Raw genomic sequence first — 24,997 nt, forward strand, 5'->3', positions numbered from 1 at the left:
TCATGGTAATTCACAACAGTCACTTCTCTTTTTTTGAAAGATTCTTGTTCAACTTGCAATCACTTGGCATGACCTGCTATCAGCTTTCTTGCAGGCACAATCCCATGCCTCAGTGGCTGAGCTGCTGGCTGACCAAACACCTTGTCAAGCTTTCAGTTGACTTTGGAATTTAAAATAAAATTCTTGACAGGACCCTGTACACATGAGAAAAAGCAGCCCTTCAAGTGACACTGATCCTATCCTCCATTACAAAAGCAAAAAAGGCAGTCTTTCACTTACCCACATTTCACATGAAATAAAAATACCACTGCATGATGGCAGAGACATCTCAAAAGAACATGCACTTCAGATAACTGTTACTAACTTTACTGCTAACTTTGCTCTAAAAGTTAAACTTTTCTAAAGATGTTACATAACATGAATAATTCAGTAATTGAGCTTATTTTTAACCGCGCTTACTTTTAATTGAACTACTGAGGTACTGAACTTAAGGCTGTCACCTTTAAATGACTCGTTACATTAATAAAATAAATTTTAAAAAGTCTTTCCAAAACTCTCCCCTGCTTAGAGGTGCTTCATAATCTGTTTCTTCCCAATATGCTCTGCACAGAGAAATACCTCTGGAGTGCTGACAGATTCACCCAGCCCTAATTCCAGCAGAACCGGCTTGCTTTCTCCAAGCTGGGGACAAGACCAGTGAAATAGAAACGAACTGTGGCCATACAGCTAAATAAAACCAGGCAGTGAGTGCACGGCTGAAGCCCACCATGCCCACTCCGGACGGACATCAACAGTACAGCTGAGCCAGCCATCCGTGGGCAACTCAAGGCAGCACAACTACAATCACAGATGGCGTGAAAGGAGAAAGGGAAAGTCCTCTACTGACCTGCCCTCCCGCCCCCCACATGCAGTGCAGAAACACTCCCCCACACGCCAATACACTTTTGAATCATTATATTCAACCTCAGTAGAGCCAACTGGAATTTTTTTAGCAGCATGCTTTCCATGGGATTTTTGCAATTTTATTAAAAGCAGTTGTCTCTTGCAAGTCCCTCAGTCTCCGTACCACCCTCTGAAATATCCACAGAGACGGAGGTTCTCCCAGTCTCACACCTCCTTTGGACATAGAAAGTTTCATTCTAAAATGCTCTTATTTCGGCGATTTCAGAATGAAACACCAGAGTTCCCATTTCAGGGGGAACATCAAGATTTCATCTGATGTACAATATTTTCACTGGGGAATTTCCAGTAGGAAAAGAAATGCCATGTTCCTTGTGTCTAATACACACAGATAATAGGATATAAAATAATCCAGCTGAGTACTGAGAGAAAGCAGAGGAACACAAAGATGAGCACTAAAGTTACATTTCACTGAACGGTAAGGTGTGAGAGATTTTCTTCTTTTATGCATGAGTGACTTGTTTTCTCCCCCTTTTATTCTGTTAGTTCACTTTCTTTTTTGATTTAAAAAAAGTATTTCCCAATAAGATTCTGAATATGCATGAAAAGGCAACCCAGAACTAGGAAAAAGAAAAATAATGTTTTAAGTATGAGAGAAACATTGGCAAATTGTTAACTATAAATTCACCTAGATGATATCTAGCAATATCTTATCACAAGTATTACCTCTAGGCTTTATCTAGTTCTCCAAGTCTATTTTAAGCCAGCGTTATGATGAGATTAGTTACCATGCAGCATCCTTAAAAAAACACATCATCAGGATCATATAACTTTTCCTTTCTGCATATAAAAGTCCCTCTAACTGTTTCTTGTAAAATCTTATATTCTCTGGGAACATTGTTAGAAGCTGTAAAAACTCACCTTTCTCTTAGACGAGGATGCTTCATAAAGGCAACTTTCTATGTTTGGAAATTCACTGTAAAGGTTGCCATGGTGATTAATTTTAAAAGTGAAATTCTCCCCTTTTAAAGTTTTTTCTTTAAAGAAGAAATGCTCCATACTAGGGCCCACTCCTCAGCAAGGCAAATAGGAATGAAAATTCCATCTTAGTCTTGAAGATTAACGGACACAGCCTCTGCGCAACTGAAACTTCAGCAACATTTTCAGAAAAATATTGAAAATATCTATTTTTACCTAAAAATGAACAAAAAATATATTCATGGAAGAAAGACTTGAGGGACGAAAGCAACATCTTCTAGCGGTCAGACTGCAGCCAGCTGGCCAGGTTATATCAGTGAAAGGAAGGAGGAAAGGTAAGGAGGCAATGGTAGTGGTAGCTGGAGCTCAGCAGAAAAACCAGCAGAATCAGCTGAGATAGTGTCATCACATGGCAAGAGAGAGAAAAGAACTGCATCCCCAAAGAGAAAGTCTAGAAGCCAAAGGTCACTAATGAACAGTTCTTTACCTACGGCACCTTCAGCTTTCTTTCCATAGCTCAAGTTGCAATTTCACATGGATGTCTCCATCTGTTGACTTGTCCTCTGCACAATGCTGCACGGCGCTACGCTAAACCTTGGCTTTCCACACAACTGTGTGGCTGCCAGGGAGCAGACAAATGCACAGCTCTGTTCCTGCAGTGAGAGATGGAAAAGTACCATTTCTTCTCTAAATAACATACAATGTTCAATATTACATCATGCAGCTTGTCACTGCATAAGCTGTCACTGCAGAAATAATAGCAAGGGTTGTGCCAGTTCAATACCCAAGCAATTTATGACTTCCTTATTCACATAAAGATCACAGTACTGAGAGACAGCTACATTATTCATTATGTGTTTAATATTTTATCTCTCTAGACAGAAGTATCTGTACAAGCACAATTAAAGTGTCTGACGTAGACAGAGTTGATTTTAATACAATCAGTCAAATTTGTTTCAGAGACCTGCTTGACCTTAAAGCTCTACAGTTTAAACAGAGAGAAGGAAAAACATGCTGAGACTCATGTGGTGCAGTGTCTGGGTGTCACTCATTTTACCTTGAATGACTACCAAAGAAAGACTCTTTACTTCATCTACTACCAGAGTCATAATAGCTGTAAGATGTTCCAAGTTATATCAAATTATTTTAAGTTAAACAGACAAGGTCATGATGACAATGAAAGAATTCACCTTTTTAAAATGGCAGAACGCAGAACTGCTGCTCTGTCATTAGCATAAAGTTTAATAAATCCGTATGCTTTGTATTTACACATTAGGACTTCTGGGGAAAGACTGTTATCTGCATAGCATCAAAATTACAGGTGTGAACGCAATGAAATTGGGTAGGAAATAGTCATCACCTTGTTCCCCAGCCCCCAGAGGAGCAATGCCGCTCCTGAATTACTGGTCCCCGTGTCTTTTTGCCTCCTCTCACAGGGAAGGATCACACCTATCAGCAACTCCCCGCTCCATGAAGCCAGCCCAGTTTGGTTTCAATGTACAAAAAGTCCCAGACAACTGCATTGTGCAGCATGCAGAATTTAAGCAATGAAAAACCCATTTGCTGAGCAAGGAGAAAACTGGAGTCCAACATGCAAACAGCTAAACTGGTACAAGCATTTCAAGGTTGTTTTCTATGTCATTAACAGGTAAGTTCATTCTTTTACACCCTAATTTTTATAGAGAAAGTAAATAGATGAAATTGCAACTATTCTCCATATTCAGTCTTGAATAAGGGTCTTTTTAAGACCTATGAAGACAAACCACACTTCAAAAACCCAACCTTTAGGCTTCTAAAGTCTCTTTAGAGATTGACACTTTCCAGTGCTCCTCTACTTTTTTCTAAGTAAGCCCAGGAGTCTTCAAAATTAAGACAGTTAAAAAACAGCATTTACCAGCGTCAGTATTGGGAGAGGTGGTGGGGCAGAGATTAGACATAACAAGAACAACCCCATCCCTAGTGCTATCATCCTACTGCGATTTTCACCAAAGAGACTTTGCTCCTAGCCCTGAAATCGTGTGCACAGCTTTCAGCTCAGTGAAAACAAAAAAAGCAATAAACACACAAACATTGTCAAAAGGTCATTTCAGGAGTGCACATTCACACAACAGAAGCAAAACTACAGATCTAACAGCACAAGGCTTCTAAATTCTGCAAAGCTCCAGAAACAAAAAATTTGAGGTCTGTGAAAACCAGGCAGGAATTTGAAATATGAACTTCTTCAAATTGCAAGAGGTCACACATTCTCAGAAGTCGCTTGTCTGAGAAAGCACATTGCTCCATATTCTTCTTGATGAAGATTATATTTGTCCCAGGAAGCCCCAGAAGGGCTCTTCAGAGAGATCATCAACAACCCCATGCTGCTACCATCGTATGCTTTTAAACTCCAGCCCCTTGCTGGGCTCAGAACTTGTGGAACAGAGAAAGAAACACCAAAAGGGAGACAAGGACTCCAGCCACTACTCAGCTTTGCTACTCATAGCCAAAGAGCAACTTCTGTGTTCTTGATTTATCTTCATTTAAAGATACGGATGTCCATACCAGACTTGAAAAGCACATCACAAAAGTATGTCACTCAAAGAGCCTGAGGTGACATGGCAAGGGGCGTTATGTGTTGCTAATATTCCTCTATAACGATTTTCAGTGGTCTAAAAACCCATTCGGCCCTTGCTGGCTGCTTCCAAATACAAAAGTCAAACTCCACCCAGGAGCAGAGAAGTTGCTGGAGGTCTCCGTGCAGCACCTATTACCTCAGAACAAAGCTAAGAACGGCCAGAGCTACATCGCTCCATGACATGTCTTTGAAAGCTGAGACTAATTTTATGTTCAGGAGTAAGCTAAGCTAACTAAGAACAGTAGTGAAGCATCACTCACGTGCTTTGCACCTTTCTTTTCCCCTTTTCTCTTTCTACGTTTCCTTTCTTTTGACTAGCATTTTCCTTAGGCTATGGCTTGTTTCTCATTTACACAGCTTCAGCCAATTGCAGAACAGTTTTTTCCTAAGTAGAGTGTTTGTGAATTGCTTTGGAAACGCCACTGCTTAGACGGAATATAAGCGAGGTGGGAACTAGTCCAAATACTGGCCAATAAAAGACCCGCAAAGCCTGTTACAGGCACTTTATTTGAAAGACAACAGCATGTCTGCAACAGGCATCAGATGATGCACAAATTCCAAATCATAACTTGCAGACAAAGCACTTTGAAGCGTTTCAGTGGTCCAGCAAGCTGCATTAGCTCACAGTGAAGGAGAGTGAAAGACAGAGAGACGAGGACTTACCTTCCGGCCAGGGGCTCCCACAAGTCTTGGGGCTAACACCAAAAACAGAAGAAAAAGTGGAAGCTATTTCACAGTCCCTCACACAGTGGTGTGAGCCTGTTGTACATTGAAAGGAAAAGACCGGTGCTGACCTGTTTAAGATTTGGCACGCAATAGAATAAGTACGTTAAAAATGAACAAACACATTCTGTGTAATTTTCCTTTATTTTTAATTTGCACTGGGGCTTACAAATAATAATGCACAGAAAGCTTTAATTTAGAACCTAATCTAGCTGCCACTGCTGTCTTTAAACAGGCAAAGGCATATAGAGAGAATATTTGAAGATTATAAAAGCAGTTAAGTGTCTGGTATCTATCTGCTTTTGAAAGTAGATGAAAACTGAGTGTTGGCCTTTCAATCTTTCGCTAGGATGGTGCCAGCATTCAGAACAAGTGGGCAATACACGAACATACCGTGAAGGACACTGGCTGCCAAGGAGAGCACAACTGGCTAATTCTCAACACTGTGAAAGAGTATGATCCCATAAATGTTGCGTGAAGCTGGAAGCATGTTATTCAGCTAAGACAAGGCTAAATGAACCAAGTAAACAACAACAAAAAAATACTGTGGATTTAGCTGGACCTTCCCCTTCAGCACCCTTGCTCAAGCTGCTGCTGTTTCCCTTGTGACTTCACCAATGTGTTACAACCAGCTCTTCACACCAAAAAAATAGCAGTTCAAGCGATCCCAGCATATAAGGGAGGCACCTGGGGGCAGGTGGCTGGAGAACCACCCAGAGAGACCCCTGGGCCACCATGGGCAGATATATTCCAGCTCAGAGTTGTGTTGTGGTCTCCCTTGCCTCCTTAAAACACATCTGAGGTCCTCCCAGGAGCTTGCCCACTTGGAAATGAAGGTAAGAAGCAAATGAAGACACAACTGCTGAGTACAATGTCTAAAACATTTGAACACGTGGTAAAAGTTCCGGACAATTTTTATTCCCCATCCTGTGCAAGATCAAAAAGAGATACTGGGTCCTTTTACCCTGCTCTCAAAAGAGGAAAAGACTCAGCATGAGAAATAGATACGTTCATCACGAACTTGGAAATTCCATGCTACAGGTAATCTTGGAAACATAAGGGAATCATTTAATTAGAGACAAAAGTTTTGTGGATGTTTCCAGCTTACAAGAAGACACTGCAGAGACAGAGGTCTTAACATAAAGAGATTCTTCCAGGTAGAAAGGCCAGCTGAGCCACCCTGGGACTGAATCAAAATGACGAGTGCTAGTAGCACAGAACAAGGAGATCAGGCTCAAACCAACAGCGCCCAGAAATGAGAAAAGAGGAATGAACCTACCTGCAAAGGCAGAAGAAATATGCGGCTTCCTTCCAACAGTGCCTTTTCCACTAGCACTGGGCAGTGTGACTGATCAATCTGTCCCCTTCCAATCCAGACCATAGCTGTACCTACTCCATCGTTTCTAGTTGAGAGAGAGCGAGCTGCCATTTGAGTGTAGCAAATTCAATGACTCAGTATCCTGCACTACCAGAACAAGCTGCCAGCAATTCAGCCGCTAAATTTGCAACTTTGCTATTAGATCAATATGACCAATTCAGTTCCAGCTGGATGGGGGAGCCACTGCAATGTAATCTCCTGCAGCACTTATAAGTGGCACCATTAGACTGAAGAATTGTGGCCAAGTGCTATTAATATGCCATAGAGGCAATCCGTGACTGCTACACAAATTATGGCCCCTAGGATATCCATGAAAGAGCAGACATTGCCATTCAGAGTCTGTAGAAGTAGACATGAGGGACATCCTCCAAACTGCATGGCAGAAGCGCAATGTAAGCCAAGGTCTGAGAGCAGTATCATGAGAGGACAGTAATGCGGTGCCCCCAAGGTGCTGGATGCTTAGAGCTCAGGCAATAAATCTTCTGTTTTCCCTCTATGCAGCCCCAAGCTTCCTGAAACACTTGATTGTGTTACCCACAGAGGAGTCATTGAAAAAGTATCTAGCCTGACTGTAATGCAATCATGCATACTGAAGCAGCCCAGGGTGCCCTCTGGCAAAGAGCCTTCATGGGCCTAAAACCACGGATCAAAGCACTGAATACAAATTCCTATTCAGTAGGAATAATTCCTACCTGTGAAGGGCACAAAACCCCATTTATCCTAGGCCAAAATTATCCACTTCCTGTGGCATTGGAGAAGTCCTGACACAATGAAGAAGGTGATGAGGTTCCTCACTATATTTGACAGAAAGGTCAAAAGGACTTTGATTGGACTTTGATCTGCTGCAAACACCAGCAGTGGTCTAGAGGTTAAGCGTAAATTCAACCAAGTGTCAAAGCTTCAGCAAGGACACTTTTCCAGGAGAAACAGGCCGAGGCAGAGACAATCCAGGAACACGATATTAAGTTACGCCCAATTCTTAACAAGTACTTGGAGAAGAATATCAAGGGGGGAGCGGGCTGTCTACCCATCAAACATCAAATATCTGAGGACATCTGAAAGGCTCCAGTTGAGTCATCTAGGAAAAGCTCAGACCACGGAGACAAAAGGATTCAAATAATGATCAGTTATACCTCCATATCCTTCATGCAGCTTAGCAGACCCTGAGGGTCCTCAAGGCAGCTAGCACATGCCAGTGAACAGAGATGATGGTCCAAGACCTGAGACCAGACATTTGTCTAGGTAAGTAAAGAAATAAGCAAAGCAGTAATCCTAGCATATTATTTTATGATTAATATCAGCAAAGAGCTCCCCCATGAACTAGCCAGAACTGCACCACCATGCCATCAACCACAGCAGCCTTAGCGCAGTGCCAGTAGCTCGGCATAGATGACAGCAGTCCTGACAATACAGAAGGCATCATACAGAGACTGAAAGCACCTTGGTCACTGTTGCCAGTAGAAATACCAAACAGCACATACTTTCTACATTGGACACCAATAGTTCTTTGGAACAGAAGATAAAGACTTCAGCCTCTGTCAATAACTTAACATGCCTCACTGAAGGCTAAAGGCAATCTGGGAAAATGGTGAAAATTAAGAGCTCTTATGGGCGCTCGATAATTATTTACACTGCATGACTAGGCAGATTGCAAGGGGCAAAATGTACCTCCTGCATCTCCTGCTGCCAGCTTAGAGATGAGGTCCCCCCTCAAGACTGGATTTTGTTTGAAGACTCTTCCGTATTGTCCTAGCAGAACTAAAGAACAAAATCCTGAGATGAACAGCACTTCACGTGGAAGGACAGAAAAAAGCAGAGTAGTATGTCAGGTTACCAGTCCTGGGGCGTGACGCGTGCCTGCATCATACAGTGCAAGTTAAGGAACAGAGCAGAAGGGGGATTCATCAGTCTGGGAGAAAATGGAGAGGGTCTCTTCACTTTGAGTAGCAGGAAGCATGTAATCACAGCAGATGACTCCTCAAAATTCTGAGACCTGGGCTATGCAAAGGCATTGTGATCTTTTGGTTAGTATTAACATACGTAAACAGAAGCAGGTGTTGAACTACCCAACATACTACCTTCAAACGACGAGCCAAAATACAACACAAGTTCAACCCCAAACGAAATTTATGCATACATCATCTTCACCTGGATATTCAGCAATAAAAAAAAAAAAGCAGCAAAGGCAAGGCAAGTAGGAAGGAATCAACATCTTTTAAAGCTGGGCGGCTTCACTGCTAACTCCCCAGCAACTGCACAGCAGCCCAGCACTGGCTGGAGAAGTAAGGCTGTTTGCAGTCAGGGTGATGTGCTGAGCTGTGAAGCACATGCTGTGGGAACAGCCTGGAGTGTACCAGTTGGGCAGATGGACTGTTACAACAAGAGAATAAAGGCCAGAGGCCTCTACACACAGATGTGCCAGTCCAACCATAGACGTCAGGTAGCCACGCAGCAGGAAGAGCAATACTGTAAAAAGCAGCGACTGTAACACTGGGAGATGGCTACTGGTGCAGGAAAATGATGGAGGCAAAAGCAAAGATAACTGCAAAGCAGCTGCACAGTAGCCATACCATATCTGCGTCGGGCAAACTTAGAGCCAGTTGTCAGCTTGTCCGACACCAGCAATTCATCCCCTCGACAGGCAAGCGGGAAGCTGCCCAGTGCCACGCCACTTGGCAGAGAAACTCTAAGATGACAGAAGGAATTTTACTGTCTTCTGTAAAGACAAACTAGAACTGGGAGATTACTGAGAGCTTATTTAGACGAATCTGAAGCCTAGCAGACAGTCTGGGCTGATAGGCAAAGCACTAGCAACCTCTGGCCTCAACAAAAGAGCAAACATTTGCACAAAAACCCTCTCCCTGCAATGACAAAAATGGAAACGGAAACCTGTAGCAACCTGCATAAGACTTGGAGGGAGGAATAAATCTTACAGAGAAACTAAGTTGAGGAATGATCAGTCTACAAAGGTCTCCATGGCTAACACTGTAGCTGTACTTCCAACACCTCTGCAAATAGCTAATTCAGATGCACGCTGTTACATGACTCACAAAACACAGCGGTTTTCTTTTCCTTGCTGAGAAAAAAAAAAAACATTATTTCTGTCTACTCAATACAAAGAATATTGAAGTTATTAAAAAAAAAAAAAGTGGGCTTAAGTTTTCCAAAACAGGGGTTTTTTTTCCCCCTGCTTCAGTGTTCCACTTCTGTAATTAGATATTCTTAGTTGTGTTTAGTTTAAATTTTTCTTCCCCAGGTTTTCAATAAAATAAACATTTTCCTTCCCTGCTTTCATGTTTGCTAACACATTATCAAATACAACAGAAAGTATGTAATCGGCTTTAAACTTTATTCATATATCTAGCAGTTCTGGAGCTATGGTGATTTTAGACTAAATACAACAACTTACAATGTATTATGTCAGAGAGAGTAAGAATAACCTTTCTGACATTTAATATTAAAATTATTATTAGTAATACTACACAACATTGCAGGAAAGTTAAGAACAGACACAGATCCCAGTCACCAGAGTTTCTCTTCACCAGGCTTACCTGGAATCACAAGAAACAGAAAACTTCCTGCAAAACAACAAAACAACTTAGGAAACAAGAGAAGCAACAACAATAAAGGTGAACATCTGATAACCTACCTCATTTACATATCTCCCTGTGAAAGTCAACCACCTTCTAAGCTGAGAGGGGGAGATCGCCTCCCCACAAACAGAGGGGCACCTCAAACAAAAGCAAAATCCCTGGCAATTATCATATACGTTAAGAAATTTCAGTTGTCTGAGAGCTCGTTAATTATTTTTTTATTCCTGAAGAGTCATTTTTTTTTCTCAGCAGAGTTACACCATGAACAATGTCACATTGTAATAGATCACGTAGCACCACTGACACACTGTAATTTGCTCTGAACACAGACATTTATGGTTTCATAATGACCTACATCATGCTAATGGTATAATAATGTTGACCTGTGTTCTTTACAAGGGAAAAAAAAAAGTAAATCATGGGCAAATGACCACTGTAGCAAGTAGCCATGCTTCCCAGAAGAGGCTCTGCTCCTGCTGTTAATGGTGCCACCTCCTGTCAACCAGCCCAGTCCCAAGGAACACCGTTTAAAAAGTGAAGTTGGCAATGTCATTCTGGTGGGCTCACTGACCACTACCGACAAGAAACAAGCCGTCGCACATAGCAAGGGCATTGCAATGAGCTGCTGACACCATTGTGCAGCCCTGGCTCCATACTGATGCCATCCCCAATGTGACCTTGGGCTGGGCCAAGGCAGGGCCAAAGCCATCCTGAGCTGAGGAGAGCTGAGGTCTGCTGCTCTGCTGCTGCAGAGGGGATGAAGGGGTGGGGCAACAACCTCACTTCTGAGAAGACACCTCAACCTCAAGTGTGGCTGTTTCACTTCCCCTTGTCTCGCCCACAGGCTGCCTTTCCAGGGCTCTGGCATGAGCACAGAAAAAGCAAAGCTGGCTTCTCCTTCCTGCAGCCCTCAGCAGCTGCCCAGGTACCTCTGCCAGCAGCCAGCTCTGCCCTCCTGGCGCTTTGAACATCGTTTTGCTCAATTTCAGACCACATTGCCTCAATTCTGGGGCTACTTGGGCTTCCTCGGCAGCTCCCCGTCTTGGGAGCCTGCCACCCTTTCCCCACCCAATCTCATCTGTCACTCAAAGATTTCCCTTCTTTTTTAAGAAGTCCCCCGTTTCACTTATTCTCCATCTCCTTTCAGTTCCCTTAAAACCTTCCTCCGTTTCCTCTATCTTTGATCTTTTAATTAATCTGGTTTCATTTGTTCAACTGCAGTACAATGTCTTTGCAGCACTATTTTCTGCACTGTATATTGCCTCAGCTATTTAATTCTCTAAAGCCTTCTGGAGATGGCTTATTTACAAGACATCATATAATTATAGAAGGTTCTTACATTACGCTGGAAATTATGTTGTCATTGTGAAAGCAGCACTAAAATATGCTGTGGATTTAATCCACTGTTTAAGTCTTATATCCAGGTACAAACAACAACTAAATGCCAAATCCATGAATGTCGGTTTCATAGTAAAAACAATTTACTCCCAAACAAAACAAAAACGTGTTCATCCACTAAAATTATCTATTAATTACATTTTAAAATCAGCATTCAGAAAAATTGTTCCAGCAGGTGGTAAACTGTATGTCATTCACAAATATTCCAGTATGCCAAATGGTATTTAGGTATAGCATTTAATGAAAGCAAACCTCCTCCCCCAACAGCTGGGAAACAGCACTGCTGGGACTGGTACAACACAGGACAAAAGTCTGGTCTGCAGCCTGGGTGACCCACACTGGCAGCACCGTCCGGCTCTCCTGGCATATGGGGAAATCCTTATGTAGTGAATACATACACAACATATTCCTACCTCAGGCTGCAGCAGAAAGCAGAGAAAATTAGAGAGCACCGTTATTTTCTTTCCAGTGTGTTGCTGTTGACGAGAGTCAGTAAATTAATTTCTCCACCCGAATACCTTCTCCACAACCAGAGATGACATGTATAGATAAAAGGATTAATACAATATGCACTTATGGATTCCAGCTGCAGGACTTTAGGACTCCTGTGCCAAGACTGTCATTCTGGTTACTATCTGATGGTTTACACCAGTTGAAAGATATAAACGTGAACTTAATAAATACTTTTTTTTGGACTAAGATTCTACAGCAGCTTACTATTTTAGGTCTATACGGTTTTGTATATTGCATGCCAGCTTGCAACTGGGATTGCCTAATGCAGCAGTTCTTCTAGTAGGCCAGATTTCTGGATTTCAGTGCAGACTGCTCATTTAAACATCAACTTCCACTTGGGATTTTAAGGCCAAGGTTGCTCTGGTATCCTCATGGTAATGCTAAAATTCTTATTTAAAAAGCAAAAGAAATTAAAACCCAAGAAAAATAAGCTTGCTTTAAAGTACTTTTAAAGAAGTAATTATAGTTGACTTAGCACATCGCCTCTTGAAAAGAATTCGAATTATTTCACCTAATATATACCTAACGTGGGGTCTATCTACTTTGAATTCCATCTACCATCATGCTACCCATTAACTTCACTTTGATGGCTTCCATCAGAGATTTGCAGAGTCTTTTCTAGTTTTGCCTTACTTAAATAATTCTTTATCCTGTGTAAATGTTGCTGTATCAGTGTTCACCCTACACACAGATTTTCAATTTTCTCTCCCAACTGCAGTGTCTGCTCTCTTTCCTGCTTCCCCACGTGCATGTAACAGCCTCTGCCATCCAGTTATGACTAATTTCCTCCTGCATCGCACCTTTTGCTTTACCCCAAACTACCTTGGAAACATGTATTTTTAGTTTGCCCTTTCACTACGCACCATCTCTCTTTCCTGGAAAAGCAATCCTGGAATGACAAGGCATCAAACAAATTTCAGTAGTTTTCATTCATGACTTCCACACCGCGCTCACCTTCCCTCATCTCTGCCTTCTCTTCATTTCCCAAGGGTTGAGACTGCTCCTCCCTTATTTTTCAGCAAAATGCCATAGCAGCCTCTGGCATTACAGGCAGAAATCGTTTAAGTCTCTTACAATCAACTAAACTGTTTCATAGTCATTGCTTGAATTAGCGACATTTAAGATATCATAATGTTACTAACACCATTATCAGACATTTGCCTGACTGTGGTGCTCCAGGGAGCTCCAACCACAACGTGATTGATTCAGGAGTCACCTGCAAACAACTGGAGAGGTTTGCATACCTGGCCTCCAGAGAAAACTTGCACTGCTGACATTTCTTTAAATGAAAACAGTAAAGACCCAGCTGGAAAAAAAAAAACTGACAAAAGAATAAAAAAACCTCTACTATAAGTCTCTGTCCTATCCATAGGAAATCAATCTGAAAACCAAACCAAAGTGAATGTGCTGAACAAGGATTTTTCTGTCTCTCTCTTTCTGTGTAAGTATTTTCAGATACGTTTAAAAAAACCCCCACAAATATTTACATTTAACAAGTCTTCAGTCATTGTAACTATTACTGTAGTAAATCATACTTGCTATCTCTGCAAAATACAGTTGTAATGATATTCTAAATCTAACAGCATTAACATTCATGATTTCCCTAGGGAATAGCATGGCAAGAAGGAAGATCTTATGGGCTGCAGTAAAACGTAGCAATGCTGCACAATTCCCTCGGGGCAATCTGTTTCAAAAAAGGTTGCAAAAATAATGACAGAGAAGGTAGAGCAACACTTCAAACAAAACTACACAGGATACCAGAGCTGAAGATCATCCATGAGGTTGTTAACTTGTGTGGTACTTGGCAAAGCAGACCACTTCTAATGACACGGGTACATTCAACACACGGCTCTTGAGCGACCGTCGGCAACAAAAGTAAATTCAAGGCAGAAAAATATGCAGCGTATAAGTAAGCTCACCTAAGCTAATAAAAGATATAAAGAGTAAGAGAAGTCAGAGAGACACATGGACAGGTCAAGTGGATAAAAATCAAGCTTTGACTCAACCGGTGCCCTGCAGGGTTAGGAGAGATGCATGGGACGGGTCTGAAGCATATGCTGCAAAGCAAAAAACAACAACGCTATGGGACACAGATAACGTAGATAAACATTGCGCAGTCTGCTAAAACTGTAAAAATTAGAGTGCATTTAGAAACAACACTGTGAAAATTTGTCAAGATCCCGCATTTCCATAACATCAACTCTTCATTCACACATTAAAAGTGCAACAGCAAATCTAATATTAGCATGTTCTGACAATCCAGAGCCTAGGTGAATCTTTATATCTTTCACTTCAAAGTGAATCTTTCAGTCCCAGTACAGCTTTTATTTTGATGGTAACATATTAGCTGTGATTTATTTCCTAATCCTGTTTTCTACTTTTCTAATGGTAAGCTAGTTAGCAAGTAAACAACAAAAGAATTAGCCACTACATTCTGCGGTCAAGAAAGATAGCTCATCACTTATTTTCAAAACACATTTTCTTTGTGTGAAAGTCATGAAAAAGAGATCACTCTTTTGTATCTTCTGTTTATAGCAAACTCCCAAAGTATACTGACTTTTAATTGTGTTTGTAGTCATACTGCATCGTGATTTTTTCATTTTTATTATACAAATGTGGAAAAGTTTTCCTCTTTAGAATAAACTGAGAGGAATACATCTATCTATACATATCAGAGGTGAATGAGATAAAAAGTGTAAAATGCCAGGAAAAGAAGTGACCTCAGGAATAGTAATTTCAGTATAAAACAATTAAGCCGCAGTCAGTCTCATGGTTATCTGGTTCCTGTTCCACAGTGGCGAACGTGATCCATCCACATTACATTTCATTACATTTTTCATTCAGTGCTTTATTTTACCTCATGAAAGCTTTGATATCAGTGCAATATTGGCTGCAAAGACCCCAACCACATCATCAGTGATACTAATCACACATAGGGAGCAGCTGAATGCTCACCTAATAATTTCACAGGAACCTGGTAGCAGCACGCAAAGCCCTCAAAGATATTGTGATATCTCATTGTATGTGTGTCGACTTCCAGTGAAGATACAAACATCTTATTTTTCTTTGCTGTTGACTGTGGAAGTCCACATTGATCTGGGTGACTACCAAACTGTTATTGTGAAAATTATATCAATAAATCCATGTTTTCTAAGCATGACATTTATGTCTTACTATACATTAACCTCTTTTCATTATTATTTGTCTGAAGTGACCTTAGCCTATGACCTTTACTTAACAAAAAAAACCAAACAACCAAACAAAAAAAAAAAAAAAAAACAAAAAAAAAATCCCCAAAACCCACACCAACTTTTCTTTCTTTTAGTGTTTTCTTTGATTTACAGATCTAGGATTTGAAATAGCATAATAAAAAGCCACTCATTTCGTTCTAAAGAATCTGGGAAAAGGGATAATTTTTATGAGATATCCCTTCTCATGATCATCTTTTTCTGTAGTACAATTGTATTTACTGTAAACAGAATAAAAATTACTATTCCCAAATCCTTTGCAACAAAGTTCAAATTCCCTTGTGAAAAACACTCTTACCTGGAGGCTATGAAGCACAATGAAGTAATGGAGCCTTCTTCAGTCATCAGTTGCCTCCAAGAGGAAGACTCATTTTAATTTGACTGGAGTGATTTTTGACTACATAATTACCACCTGGATTGCCTCTAGCATGATTTTGCTATACAGTTCTTAAAAGCGTCAGTGCATTGCTTATCTAATTCTAAGCATGTTATAAAACTTCCCTTCAGATTCACAATAGCAAGCCAGAGTTAATAGTAGAGACTGAGCCTGTACCAGAGTCAAAGGCAGGGAAGAGATGGCAAGTGAGCTTATCTTTTTTTCTCAGCACATATCTGAATTAATGTCATCACAAGTTCTTTTCACTAGGTTTTATGTCATTTACCACATTATACCCTTAGAATCCATTCCCCTTCTTGTTTAAAGCACATAAGCATTGCTGATAATTTTGCTTAAACCTATTCTGTTTTACTGAGGATAAGCTACAACCAGCTTTTATTGGATGATGAACTTTTTGACATTGTCAGTTAAAATATGGCCACTCAAAATGACGCAAGCCCTTTTGAAACACTGAGTGATATTTGCTCAAACAACAGCAGATTGTTGCACAGTGGTTTAGCAACAAAGTGCAAGTGACTGTGGGTGCAGCCAAGCTCTCACCGACATGTACTAGTTCAGGAAGACACAGTTCCTTAGCCCACAGCTGTTCTCAGATGTAGCAAGAGACATTTAAGAAGTAATGCATAAGAAAGATAAGCCTCATTACGTGAAATGAGGTTACTTAGTAAATAGGGCTCTTCTAAAGTATTACCTGGAGACATGCATCCTAAAGAAGTCTCACATGTTGCCTTGCAAACCTGAAATATTAGCAGGAATTAAGAGCCCCAATCCTAAGAGAGACACAAAGCATCGCAAGAACCACAGGCATGACAGTACACCCAGCTCAGAGCCTGACAACTCGTCTGCATTCAAAAGGTCAGAGCCTCGCTTGATGTAACGCTGCTCTGCAGTGCTGTAAAAGATGCTCTGAGAACTTGTTCACTTAATAGGAGCAGATAATGTCCATAATGACATTAAAACGGTGCCTGAAAGCTGGTGCCGTAATGCCCTCAATGACATCAGGTGTGGGGATGCTCACATTGAGCCGTCTCACTGCAGAGTTCAGCAGGCGACGTGGCTCTGCTGGGAAGTACGAGCCCTGCTTCATCAGGGCAAGTGTCACAGCAATGTGGGAAACAGAGCGGAAAGGAGCCAGCCTCTCCTCTACCCTCTTTATTGTGAGACCGAAGCCATGCAGGACACAAGCCACTTTAACCCACCCTGGAAAGCTTCCAGGAGAGATTACACAGCCCCCTCATCCCTTCCCAGGCAGTCTTTGCCTGCGTCTCACTCTCCTCAGAATTAGAAAGTTTTCCTTAATGTCCAAAGCTCCTTTGCTGTAGGTTAAGGTCTATTCTCCTTGATCTACTCACTGTGGACAGGCTATTCCTTTCCCATCTGCCACCACCTTTGATGTGACACAACTGAAGGGACAAACACACATCCTCTCAGTCTTTTCTCTGCCGAACTGAGCACCAACAGCTTCTTGGCTGCACTCTTGCACTCCTTGTTTTCAGGTGTTGACTGCTTTTTCTGCTCTCTCCCAGAATTTCTTTCCCCAGCTTTTCCACCTCCTCCTAGAAGGGTGATGCCCCAACTAGGCAAAATACTGCAGCTGAGCTCTTCCTTCTGCCAGCGACAGAAGGAGGATTTCTCCAGGTATCTTCCAGACAGCTATCCTCCTCCTACATCCCAGTATGTTGCCTGTACAGCATTACTGGCTCACACTCAGTTTTTTGTATCACCGTAACTCCCCCTCACACAGATCTTTTTCTAGAAAACAGCTACTTCTTGTTCCCCATCCTCCACAGTTGCATTTTCTGCCTAAACGTGGTCATCCCAACTGAATAGCATCCCATTTTTTACCAGACTGTTTTTCCAGTTTATCATGATCATTTTGAGTTTGACTCCTGCAGCATATCTGAAAGGTTTGTGTCATGTGTAAATGTACTCAGAATATATCGTATTATATCATCCCAGTTTCTAACAAATTACTGTACAGCAACAAATACCAGGTGACCTCCCTAACAAGTCCTGTTTGACACAGCCTTTCAGGGTAACAGGTTTAATATCTGTCCTGTGCCTGTTTTTTCAGAACGATATTGTACCCAACTTGTAAGAGTTTCATGACTATCAGGCTTCAGTAGTTTGCAAATGAGAGTGTCATGAAAGACTTTGTCAAAAACCATTACCGAAGCCAAGAAATATGTCAACTACTATTTCTCCCATATCCAGAAAACATGTTACTCTGTCGCAGGAGAAAAGCAGACAGCTTTCACACAATTTCTTCTTTACATAATCTGATGGCTGGTGCTCATCTCCTTCTTGTCTTCTAAATACGTATCAAAAGCGTACTTGCTTAGTAACATTTCCCAGTTGGTTTTTTTTTCAGGGATTAACTAGTCAACAATTTCCTGGCTCCCCTTTTTCTTCCTCCATAAAAGTGTTAAGGTGTTAGATTTTTTTTCCTTTTTTTTTTTTTTTTGTTTTTCTCCTTTCTTCCCCCTAGTAAAACAGTCCAGTATTGTCTTGATGGACTGTAATTCCTCTTTATCACATTAAGGTCAAATTAACTTCTCTGCCTGCACTGTAAAACAGGCAAGCTGCCTTGCCAGTATTGTGGTCTCCCTTCTCATTACCTAAATAGGTCTTGTTAAGCCAGCCTCCCCTCTTTCTGCCTTTGAAAACGCCTCCCTCCTAGTTGCTTAAAGTGTAACCCCTTTCTGTCAGGACTCCGCACTGGAAGGCGTGCTTGGTTTGAAACATCCAGACAGTCTTTTAGATGGGGATCTTCCCACTGGTTGGACCGATGGGGTGAGTTTTGTTCATTTGCTGCTGTGGCTGCACGTATCCAGAGCTTCCATTGTCATGGAACTTCAGCCTGGCTTAGCAGTGCTTTGCTGGGGGGTGACTTTACTTAATTTACATCTAAGTCATACACATAGCCCCCACCCCAGCGGTGCCAGAACATTGAGACTCTCGAATTTTACATGGCAAGTGTCGGGAAAGAGAGATGTATGGTTTCCTCTGAATATGCAATTTGCCCTCCAGTGAGTGCCTGGGTTTGGCAATTTGGAGTGGCGGGGGAGGGTTTAAAAATTATCTTTGTTCCACTTGAGAACACAGCACCACTCTTGCTGAAGTAAACGAGGCAATGCTGAAGGGCATCACTTCTGTTGAAATACGGCATTGCCATCTCCCCAAATATTTGCCATTTGTTTTGTGAGGCTCTAAGTGCTGAATTTGGCTTAAATTTGCAAATCATTTAAATCGCCCAAGCATTACATATGTTATCATTTAATTTTGGACAAATGAAATGTTTGCTTTATGTCTCTCTGTTTACTGTCTCAAAGCACAATTTTATAACTTTTTCTTTGTCTATGAATTAATTCTGATTTTTATAAAATTTTATAAATTAGCAAAAACCAAACAGTTTTTCATCAAAACACCAAAAGCATACCACCCTGTCAAAAAGCATTTGCTGCAAAACAAAGACTTGCTACAAAGCAAAGATTTGCAAAAGCTGCTCAACAGAATTATTATTAAGATCTTATTAACATTAGCAAACCAACATTTCTGTAACAGGATTGAAAATAACTTCAACGCTTTAGCAGAAACTCTGGAGAGGTAAAAACATCTGGCAAAAAATCTGAGGGATTTTTTCGTAGTCTGCCCTCTTTCTTCGCCCTCGCTTCAGTGCTGCTGCTCAGATGTCAGATAACAAAAACCCCAGCTACTCACAGATGCACAGATGAGTTTTACCCAGAGAAACAGCTGTTCAGTGCCATCTCTGATACTTATTAATCTGAAGCTTTCTCCAGAAAAATTTCAGGGCAGCAGTCCAGCATCGTTCTGTCAGTGACAACAGAACAGATAGCAGCTGTAAAAGACACACCTTTTTTCCTTAATATAAAAAATATGGGGCTTAAGTAACTACACAAGAATGAGAGAGGTAAGTAGGGAAATATCAAGGTTATCAGTAGAGCACACAAAGCACTAATCCTGGGTTTGACCTGAATTTTCCTAGTAAATTTTGGATTAGCTCAGATAGTTTGCATTAATCTTTTTCATCAGACATTTTAATTCTGTGGTCTGAAAGTGCCTGGTTTTGCACAGCTTCCCTCCCAACCCATTTTCATCCTCGCCACATCGTATTCATTCAAAATTATACAAATATATTGCCAAAGAGATAATGGTCTTTCCTATTTATTTATTTTACTTCCCACTGACTAAACTGGAGTCTGCTTGCCTTCTGCAATGTTATATATAACATTACATTTATTTACAGCCAAGCTGCCTGAGGGAATAAATTCCTGTTCCTCCTGGGAGGATATACGTGCACTCTGCACTACACGGCCCGTTTAACTGAAAAAAATGACTGCTATAATTACAAGTTTTCAGGATACTGCAAAAAAACCTATAAACGTTTTGGTCGGGTATTCACAATGAATAATTTAATCACCTCCAAGTATTTCCCGAATATCTCCTTAGGACAGTTTGTAGGACAACAAATTCTTTTGTGTCAGTTCATGAGCGAAATAGAGAAAATGTTCTCCCAGGGTAAGGAGTAGACTTCTGCAATACTCAGCTCTGTTGTCAAAGATCTTCATTAATAGATTACAGTATGACCACTTTATTATGAACCTTACCTGCCTTATATTGATCTTTAAACTGGAATGCCGTGAATAACTCTTTGGTATGGGAGTTGGGGGAAGCAAAACTGAAAGCGAATGGGGAAAATGAACAAGATTAGATGACGCACTTGCCAGACAAGAAAGGAATAGCACAGATGCAGTTTAACAGCAATATGATTACTGTTGTCACAGACTAAGAATATAACATTCAGTTACATTCACGTTTCTTCTAAAAAAAAGGATAAAATGATCGATCAGGATGATATATACTGTACTGGAAAACTGGGCAGGATGTTATTTTTCCAACAGTCACACCTGCATACAGAAAGAGTAAGAAATATGGTATTCTTAAAGCAGAGAGAGAAGGCGTTTGCAGAAGTTCCTGAGTTTTCAATACTAGTTTTAACAACCAGAGAAAAAAAATAATGAAGGGAGCAGCTGGTAGAAGGTGTAAGAGAGACATCAGCAGTGGCCAGCTTTCCCTGGGTTCTCCCCTGGATAATCTGTGGCCTTTCCCTGCAAGCACTGTCCTACCTTGCCAGATGGTTCTACCCTGCCACCTCAGGAAGCCCCAAAAAAGGTTGAAGTAGCAAGGTAAGACCCTGCTGCCGGAATTAGGGGAACAGAGGAACAACATACTAATTAAACTCCCTGTCTTTCCACTTCAGCCCACTTAATGTCATCAGCATTTCTTTTGCTACAGAGCAGAGGTGACAGAAAGCTCTGCTGAATTATGCTGCCACTGCTTTATGGCCAAAAGATAAATATATCCATGTTTGAAATAAATATTTGAAGAGATTTCTGTTTCCAGTTTATTTGAATTACCACTGGTTTTCCTCAATCCTGCAACAAATACATGATCTGTTCACAACATACGGTAGGGCCACTTGGGATTCAGAAATACTGTACTGAAAAAAACATAAGCAGTATCAAAATCTAAGAATTTCTACTGTGTTAAGAAAAACCTTTCTCTTCCTAAGTTAGTCATAATAAGATCGTTTTAAGTACCTCCACAATTACTATCTAGATGCCTTTCCAGCCCTGTGAGCTTCTGCACCAGGTATGTATTATAGCCAATATTAACAACAGCACAAGTATTCTTAGTGCTTATTTGTAGCTCGCCTGCAAGTTTTACCTCATCCCTTTCTTTCTTTATGCAAATTTTCTGTTAGCTTTTTTCTGCATACAACAGCTAGATAAAGTAAATTGCTATAAAGCCACAGAAGTTGAAAAGGTATTTTGGAGCAGCACAGCAAATAACTTCACAGAGAAATGAAAACACAGGGGGAGGTGGGGACCATCTACCAGCTGCTTTGTCAGATGCCCACCGTGGACAAGAGCTGTACACCCGAAGTGTGTGGGCTGTACTGTCAGACGAGCTGTGGGCTTGCACCACAGTCATGGTCAACAGTAGCAGCAGCTGCTAAAGCCAGCCCCAGGTCCGAAGCGCTGGTAGCCATCCCCAGGGTAGCCAGGAATGGCCCCATGGCAGCCTCCACCAGTGGGACCAGCAGCTACCTAACTCACAGTCCACTGCTGACAGCAACTCCTACACTTGGACACCCACAGTCGCTACCTGAAAATAATTTTGGTACTAACGTACAAGAGACAAGCCTTTCAGAGAGCAGCCCTAAGAGAATTTTCTACAGAGAGCTAAGGAAATCCCCTCTCCTATGCTGTCTCCCAGCTACTACTGTGTTTGTCTCCAGTTCTTTGAGATCTGCCTTGAGCATCACGTCAGCTTTCTTGAGTATGGGTGACCAAGGATAAGGTACATAATGAATATCTGGTACAAAGAGCAGCAGCCATTTTCCAACTTGCCTAGGCCTGCAACATCTCACAGCAGGAACAGCCCAATATAGAAAACAAAGTGCTTTTTTTTGTTTTTTTCCTTGTAATTTACTGCTTGCTTAGGTGAGTCACTTCAGCACATCCAAACATCATTGTTATAAGCAAACAGCTCAAACAGGGATCTGCCACACCAATCCCTAAAAATTACAGCAAATTTGAAAGCAAATGAAAAAAAAAAAAAAACTTCCAGAAGGATTCCTAGTCTAGGAGAGGAACTGATACTTCATTTTTCCATATGTGCTGCGAACTAGACAGTAGTTGCCTAAACCTGTTTCTCACAATGGCCACGCTATTCGCATTCAAGAGAATGATCTGTTTCCATTAAGGCCCCTATGACACTCCAGTCTAAAGGACTTTCCATATACATTCATAAATCAATTTTTTCTTTCTTAGAAACTGATTCTTAGCTTAAAACCTAGAAGACTGGTAATGCCCTGGGTAACCTGTTCAGCATATTAACTCCCCATGGGAGTGTTGCCTTCACACGCTGAGCATGGCAGACCGAGGCTCACAGCAAGGGAGGCAGAACAACAAAAAGCAGAAACCCAGAACTCTACTTCACAGTGCCAGGCAGCAAGGTTCTGGATGCTGTCTCCCATCGTGTTCAGCTTTCGAGTAGGCTTGGTCTTGCAAACTCATAAACACATGAGTAATCTTGGCTAATACAAATGCAGAGGAAATAGTCACATGAATAGAGAATTGTAAGCCCAAGCCCATTATCTACCAAAGTACACAGCTGGTAACAAAACCAGTTATCTTTACATTCATGACTAAAGCCCTTAGGCACCAGGCCTGCTGTTACTAGGTTTTTTTTTCTTTTTCATAGACTCAGTTTATTTCTTTGAATCACTTAGCTTTTGAGACTAATTAAATAATAAAAATGTTCTGTTTGCAAAATTGCAGCACATTGCCCTCACACAACACAAAGAACCAGACGGGCACTTGTTTGGCTGCTAAAGGGTGTGTGGTTGCTGTTCATTGTCTTGCTCTCACTTAAAAAACTGTTAACTTTGGCACACAGTTTTTTTCAGCCCCAATTTGCCAAGAGCAGCGTTTTCAAACTGCAAGATTAGGTCTTTGAAATGCCCTCGGTACACAGCTAACTGCTCTCTTGCAGAAGTCTGTGGACAACTCTAAGTGCTTGGCTCTTTTGAGAATCAGACCATTTACTTAATCTCCAAAGATACAGACCTGGGAGCTCTGCTTTTCTAAAACACTGGCTTCATCAAATAAAAGACCGACAACTCCACTGTTTTCAAAGATATTTAAAAACATTTATCCACTTATTCTTCAATCTCTAATTTTCACCGTGCTAAAATACCTACCGGTGCATTGAGAGAAAAAATGCAATGATGTGACGCTGCCGCTTCTGGTGGAAATACAAAAGAAAATTAATACTTTCAAATCAGTATTTGGGATCAGGCATTTATTGACCAGACTTTCAAATAAATTCTTACTCCTGAGGAAAAACGGGAGTATTTCACCACCAACATGATATATGTGAAGTGGCAAATGCACATAAGAAAATGTGAATAGAGGAGATACCTTGTGGGGTTTCTAATAACTTATGTTAATTACATTTTTTGAAATATAACAAAGAATTACTGCAACCTCATGAAGTGATGCCACAGAAAGACATACTGCTTCTGTTCTAGCATTAATCTATATTAAAGAGGTATATGGCTCAGCCCCACAGGATATGAATGTCTCAAAGACTTTAACGGGTTTATCCTCATAAAGAAATCATGAGACAGAAAAGTTACTGGCCTTATCCTACTAGATGCACGCAGCCTCTGTGACACCCCTGTGGTCACACTAGAAGACTACAGGCGGTCCAGAAACAACTACTGTAAAGACCTGTCCACCCAGCTACCTTAAAGTTATTGCTTTCAACCTATAGATCTAGCAGAATAAAAATGAGAATATTCAGGAAAGTAAAAAAGTTCAAGGCTGTGATGCTAATAGATCATCTACCACAAGAGTCAGTTGCAAGCCCACTGACATAATTAAAGCAGCTCTTGACTCCCACTGTGTACTCTCAGTTGTAGCATTATCAAAATGCTAATAAACCAGTACACTTGATCTCACTGGAAATAATTAGTTAATTCTCTGGAACTAACTAAATTAATTTGTGCTTCTGTGTTTAAATAATCCAGAGGTACACATGTGTTTGTATGCCTGTGTGTGCATAACTCCACTTGCCTTTCAGGTGGTTACCTTTCAAAAACTGTCCTGTATTTAATATTTTTTCTTTACCTGAAACCAGTATATTTCCTGAGAAGCTAGGGGGTTTGTCTGAGACCACCCTGCACATCAGAGTTGCAGCTGGTGTCAGAACTTGCAGCCACCACCTGCAAGTTTGCAGAGAAGTTCGTTTGGACAGTGTTCCTTCTGCTTCTTCTGACCTTCCGGTCACTGCTGGACACAGCTGTAGTTTGAAGGATCAATATCAGTGACAAAATTGCCACGTGTTGTTAAAGGGTTCGGTACACAAAGGTATGTTTGACAATTCCTTCGCTGCCATCACTGGCCATTTAAATGAATTGTGGATTAAACCCACAAACGCTTTCAGTACTGAAAAGCTATGCACTGGGCCTAAGGAATGTTGGATGCCACTCCTGAAACAGAAAAGCTATAAATTGGGACAAAATCAAGGCTTAGACAAGAGTGTAATGCAAAGTAAAAGACTGCCAGCAAATTTGATAGGATCACTGCTTCCCACGTTTTGTTCGTGCGTGTAATTGCCTAGATCTCCACTAGGCATTTAAATTGGGAACAGATTAAAATCTGG

At 41.1% G+C, this 24,997-nt stretch overlaps 1 protein-coding gene across 11 annotated transcripts in view; it reads right to left on the reverse strand.

Moving 5' to 3' along the window:
- Nucleotides 1-24,997, reverse strand: part of ANO4 (anoctamin 4) — a 201,991-nt gene that overhangs the window by 155,415 nt on the left and 21,579 nt on the right. The window contains exon 1 of one of the 11 annotated variants that reach the window (XM_063322703.1): nucleotides 2,366-2,382. The exons of 9 other annotated variants lie outside the window; for them this stretch is intronic. The gene's annotated coding sequence lies outside the window, so the exon portion shown is untranslated. Of the gene's footprint in view, nucleotides 1-1,821; nucleotides 1,952-2,365; nucleotides 2,383-24,997 lie in introns of those variants that run through there. One more of the 11 variants, XM_063322702.1, reaches the window with a different exon arrangement.

The sequence above is a fragment of the Chroicocephalus ridibundus genome, chromosome 1, assembly GCF_963924245.1.
Source record: "Chroicocephalus ridibundus chromosome 1, bChrRid1.1, whole genome shotgun sequence".
Taxonomy (NCBI): domain Eukaryota; kingdom Metazoa; phylum Chordata; class Aves; order Charadriiformes; family Laridae; genus Chroicocephalus; species Chroicocephalus ridibundus.